The sequence below is a fragment of the Micropterus salmoides genome, unplaced genomic scaffold, assembly GCF_014851395.1.
Source record: "Micropterus salmoides isolate LMB-PRFRI ecotype aquatic unplaced genomic scaffold, ASM1485139v1 Ms_hic_scaffold_17, whole genome shotgun sequence".
Classification (NCBI taxonomy): domain Eukaryota; kingdom Metazoa; phylum Chordata; class Actinopteri; order Centrarchiformes; family Centrarchidae; genus Micropterus; species Micropterus salmoides.
The window spans coordinates 28,728,566-28,734,975 of NW_024040817.1; positions in this window are offsets into that span (position 1 = coordinate 28,728,566).

Consider the following 6,410-nt stretch of genomic DNA (forward strand, 5'->3'; position numbering starts at 1 on the left):
CACTTAGTTACACAAAACATGTTGTGACTAATGCTGGTCTCCCGATGTTTCCCTAATGGCAACAGAGATTTTAAACTAGACTAAACTAACAGTCTAGTCCACAGGGTAGTATTAGAATGAAACCCTGCTTCATTAAATGTGGAAGAACAAACAATAACCGAACAAACAGTTACTGCCAAGCTGTAACATTTCCCACATCATCCCCTAAAACACAGGTTCTCCCTGGCAGCTCTTCATCTGGCAGCTCTTCATCACAATATTATGGAATGAAACAAAATGACAAAATTAATTATATTCATGAAGCCAGACCGCACTGTATGAAAACCAATTACTCAAATGTTTATTGTAATGAGCTTTACTTAGTGTAGTCGTGTGGCAAAATTGCCTCTGTCATAGAATCCTTTGTCAGATCTTTTCTGTTCTCAGGGCATCACTGGTCCTTTAAATTAAACTGAAAGTAGCTGACCAAACAATCTTCATATCTCAAACCACGTCAATGAGAAACTTCTACTGAACTAAAGACAGTCAGAAGCAGCACCAAGAGAAAGTGTCTGCCAAGCCACTAGGGCTGTCCCCGACTAAGGATTTACAAAGTCGAATCAAAATTTTCTGGTCCTGCCTATAGTCTACTGATAGTCCAATCCTGTGTGTTTCTGTGCGCGGTGATTGCGAGAGGGGAGGGGGGGGGGGGTTCCTCACTGTAACTCTACTTTAATCTTGCAGTCTCTATTCATTCAACTTACAATGTAAATTTCCAGCTAAACTGAGGCTTTTCTCTCTCTCTCTCTCTCTCTCTCTCTCTCTCTCTCTCTCTCTCTCTCGCCTGCCATTCACCAGTCTTGTGTGAGTTTTGCGTGCATGCCATACTGCCAACAACTACATGCATGTCGCGGTTCCTCGCAGGTCTATTTAAAGTAGCCGGCTATTTAAAAATGATAAAATATTCTTTGTGTGGTTCATCAACGGTGATAAATTATCCGAAAGTCCTGCAAGGCGCGGACAATTCGGCACAACACCAGTGAAGCTGGGGCTCCTCTCTTCAGCAAGTGTTCCTCTTCCGCCACCACACACACACACACACACACACTGTACGCCTACACATGCGCACATTTATTGAAATCTTTTTTGTTTTTACATGTTTATTTACAGCATTACACGTTGAAATGTATATTGTAATAAGCTGCATATTAACTTCTTGGGAGAAAACTGGTAGTTCTATGTAAAATCAGACATTGAGCACCCCCATATCACCAAAATGGCATGATCCTTGTTTCACTGCGAAGCTTCGACTGTGAGATTGACAGTCAAATCAGGCTCCGCCAGCACTACAAGCCACAAAAGGTTTATATGTTATAACATATCTGCAAAAATTATGAGTTTAGGCGCTCGACCTGAAGCACAAGACATGACCCATTAATAAACAACAAGGTAGGACATAAATGTAATATTTTTGGCGTGGTGATGGGAATGTTCCTGATGTGTACTGATGGGGCCTTGAACTACTGATTTTTTATTCGCGAATGAGTTGGCTCTATGAATGATGGGAGCCAGCTTAAATTCAAATCAGCATTCATTTGTAATTTCCACTGTAAAACCAGTACCACACACTGTATGATGAAGCTTGGGACTACAGTATGTTTTTGACTATGTTAAGCTCTCTAGCAGCTACCTTTCTAAAACTTCCTGACGATCCAATGACGATCCAAACATGAGCTTCCCACCGCTTTGTTTTTACTAATATATTTAAACATAGCTTAACCACACATTTAAAATGGGAAAACATCACAAAAGAAATTAATTCCAATTGGAATTGCCGCAATTAATGGATTCACTCACATGGGCAAAGGAGATCTGTGCAATTTCTTGCCGTTACATTTAAATATTGTGAGGTTTGACCTGCAAATTCCTGCCGTTGACCAATAGCAAGTTTTGATGGCACTGACCTTTGAGGGTCGAAGGCCTGACTACAAAATGTAGGAAGCTATTTTTGCTTATTAGCTTTGTTGCACCATTCAATTTTAACATCCTATGTCTGAGTAAATAAAATCAATGAAAGGAATGGTTTGACAAGTAGTAGTAGTATACAGGGGTTGATGGTACAAATACATCTTTTAAACTCATTGTCCTGTTAGTGACTGAGCTAAGCTAATGAGCTAATGACTTTGCTAACTGACTGTTAGTAAGCTTGCTAGCTGAGAGAGCTTTATTTTCCCTCTTCAATAACTTTTTATTGGACAAAATGGTGTACAGTGGTGAACAACATGCCAGAGGAACTAAATTAAAGTAGCAAGAAAATAGAGAGAAGCTCTGGGAGCTATTGTGGGCTTGCATGTTAGTGGATAGCACGACAGCTACAGCAATTCTCCCACTAGGCCTGTTAGCATAGTCACTGCGTCACCAAGACTCTAGAACCAAATATTTTGCAAAGAGAGAGAGAGATTAGGGCTCTACAAATAATTTACACCAAAATGTGTCTTGTAAATGACTGAAACCAAGACCAAGTTGTATTTCAAGGTCTAAAGGTTGTCTTACAGGTTCAGTTCTTCAAAAAAACTTCAGTTAATGTCAATGATCAGCCATCAATGTGATTTCTGGTAGTATTTCACTGATGGCACTATAATTCAGTCCTGGTTTGTCGTGTCTATTCATTAACTGTGGCTTATTTGGTTTTAAATACACCGTCTGAAACAGTGTACAAGTTATCTGGGATATAAGGAGATGGGAGGGAAGGGTGTGGGTGCCTGGTAATTGAGGTGAGGTTGCAGAGCTCAGGCTGTTGCTCAGACAAGTGCAGGAGGAGCCACAACTGATGAACAAAGTTTGTATTGATTGTGAATCGATGTTACTGAAGAGTTCGTATTACTGACTGCTCCTGTGATCCTTCATTCAGCTCTGATGTGCTTTTTGTATCTTTGTAATTTACCTTGCATTATTGTGAACTATTTTGTCATTTTTCTATTCGATATAAAACTGCTTAACACTGTAAACGGAATACTGAAAAGCCTGTGTGAATATAAATAACTGTATAGTAATTTGTGTAAGATGTTCATTTGTTGTATAGCCCCCGACTGCAGTACAGTGTGTAAGGCAATTGTGCTGATCATATTTGACACTAAACAAGTTCTTTTGCAGTGATAATATTTTACTTTTTAGCTTCTTCTGGTGCACTGTTGGATAAAAATATTTCTAATGCAGCAGCTGTGTTTCCTAACTCAAATTGTTGGCAACAATAAAGAAAAGAAAATGAAGATGAGAGAAAATTGCATGAGCTCTGTTTCTCTGTTTTGGTTTCCTGGAAACTACAGGAAATTGGATAGCATAATATTTTCTTGAAAATTGTTGGGCTCATAATGGAATAATCCATCTTGCATGACCATGATTCAATTTGAAAAGTGGAGAGTGCTTCAAAATAGTCTGTCATGACATTGCGCTCAGATGAACACACAAGAGATGGCCCAAGGCTTCTCTGAGTCCCAGAGTGTGCTTTCCACGGCTATCAGAAAATTAAACATCCAACTCTGCATGTCCTCTGCAAATTCAGACCAGCATCTTGCAGTCACCATGGAGACCGACAGCGCCAAATCCACAGAGTGCTCCAGTGAAAGAGCGGGTGAGTTTCAACGTAATTATGGAGGTTTCCTTCACCAGCAGCCACTTATCAATTATCCTGATTGCTTTATCCACAACAACAGAGAAGCCTCCCTGCAGATTAATCAAGGGTTGGCTACTTTAACAAGCAAGGGGAAGGTTCATATCCCTGATGTGATATTTACCAGTAGTTCAATATATGTATTTTAATATGCAGGATACTGTGGTGCTGCTGCTGTCATAATAACTCCCAAGATGCAGATGAACAACAATGTCTCCTAGAAATTACATGCTCCTAATTTGCAACAGCAAATATGTTTTGAGAGAAATTTAATTCCGCCTGAATTACCTTTTTTTTTTAACAACATAACTAGGAAACTTTTTTAATGAATTAATCTGCCAAGTCAAAATGTGCAAAAGCGTATGAAACATTGTTTTGTTTCTATTTAATTTGTTGATTGATTGTAGCATGTGTGGCACTAGGTGTTAGAAAATCTCCCTTGGGGAGTCTCCCGAATGTCATTACCCTCTCCCAGTTTCCTCCCGGGGTCACATTTCTCCCGATTTATGGTAAATGCTCCCAACTTTCTGTGCTTTCCATGATATTGCTGCGTATGCCTCGCATCTCTCTCTCTCCACTGACCACAAAGTTACTTGTCTCTGCTCGGACAAGTAGCATGCACGTAACTCACAAGAGAGCTCGTGATCTGGTGAAATTCAGGTGGAGGAAAGAAAATTTTGAGCAAATGATAGTATTTGCATCGCATTTTTTTGAAATGCATCCTCAGATCGGAATTGACGTGACGGTGGTGTCACTTTAGAGCAGCCTCTTCTGTGCTAGACAGAACAGCGGAGAACTAAAGAGCTCCTCAAAAGCCATTATTAAACATGTTGCACTTTGGGATTTCTATCTTCTTAGTTACATGCATGCTACTTTTCCAAGCAGAGAGAGATAGAGAATGAGAGAGAGAGAGTTGCTGTACAACGTGTACATGCCCATGCGTGTTGTACAGTAACTACAGCGCCAGAAACAGTAATGAATGTCATGGAAAGGACAGAAATTTGTGAACATTTGTCAGAATTCTAAAGAAACATGAACCAGAAGAGGGCAATGAATTGAAGCGAGTCTGAACTAACCAGAGCTAACCTCTGCGGCTCCTTGTTTACTTCTGTACGACAGGTGATGACGTATTCTCCTGCGGGTCTATTGCAGGCCGTGGACAGTTCACATTGGAGTCTGATATGGGCCACATTTTAACAATAATGTGAACTGTCAATCAAAAAAATCAAAGGCCTAGTATAAGGCCTGCAGTGTGAACACAGCCAAAGTCAGAACTTTTCACACCCACTAACCACACTGACCACCTCTGTGCGATACCAAACCATCCTAGTACTTCCTTCACTTGAAAAAATGTAGCCACTAAACATAATCCAAGAGGTATATGTGTGTCCTGTAAGTGTAGTTTGCTTTCTATCGCTCTCAGGTTAATTGTACTACCCTGAAGGCAGACTCCACTAAAGAACAAAATACTTTGTTTTTCTATCTGTTCAATTGAATGTTGACAAGAATCACCAATTCTGAAAGTGGGTATTGAGTGCTTTTGTCTCGTAAAGTAGCTCGAGCTGAGCCAAATAACTGACACAGCACACAGAGACATTACTGTTTGAAAGTGGGCCATTCAGTTCAAAAATGTGCAAAGAACAGGCTAATGGAAATGGATGAAGAGAGCTTCCTGGAGTCCAAACGCCTTTCAGAGACATTCATTAGCTACACATATGCACCTGTGATATTCAGTGAAAGTACTGTAGATTAGTAGATCTCACAAACAAGCAATCAATAATAGGTAGTACGGATGACATTATGCTCTTTTCACTGTGAAGAGATTGTAAAGAATGGCAGCAGTATTAGCAAAAAAAGAGAAGTATGAGATGATTAGAGATGGACAAAAGGTAATGAATGATGTAAGTCCAAAGTGCGTGTGGAGAATAGGAATACAGTCGAACATATACAAAGGGATTCATGCAGCGTCTCTGGCGGTCTTCTCTTCCCTCAGTTACTTAACTTTAAATACAACACAACAAACATTATATAAGAGTATATAAGAGTAAATAAGAAGGACATCAAGTAGTAAGAGCTGGTGGACATACATCAAGGTAGGTGAAGTTTGGTGTCAGTGTTATCCTCCTCCTCATTATACTGTTTATCACAACCACTAACATGGCCCATTAATCTCAGTTTCATTCCTAAGGTTACTGGCACTCATTGTATTGGAATGCATCTGATCTAGCCGCCACGGTAAGGGATTTAGTCTCACACCTTATAATGCATACTGGTGTACTTGAATTTTTTACTTCAAACTTTTATTCCATTGAAAAATTTGTTGTGTTCTGGTCCAGTTTTTGTTTAGGTGTTAATTGTATTGGAGTCTGGCTGAATTTGTCTGTTTCCTCTGGTGAGCTTTCATAATTGCTATAGGGATAGAAAAGTATATATATATATATATATATATATATATATATACAGTATATATATACGCTGGGTGTCTGTGGTGACATTCCCAGAAAACAAATCTGTATTTAGTTACTGCTAATGCAAACTGAACATTTCCTACGGCTGCAGCTTCACATTAAAAACATTTAACTGGCGAAACAGATGGAAATATTGAATTGAGTAAAGGAACTACAAAGAGCAGCCACCAACTCTTTCCACTGTGCCCTGCTGGTCACAGACTGTTCAGCATAAAATCAGATCATGGTTGCTCACAGAATGATGGAAAAAGGCCAATTACTGCCTGACTTCTTTATTAAAACGACAATAATTG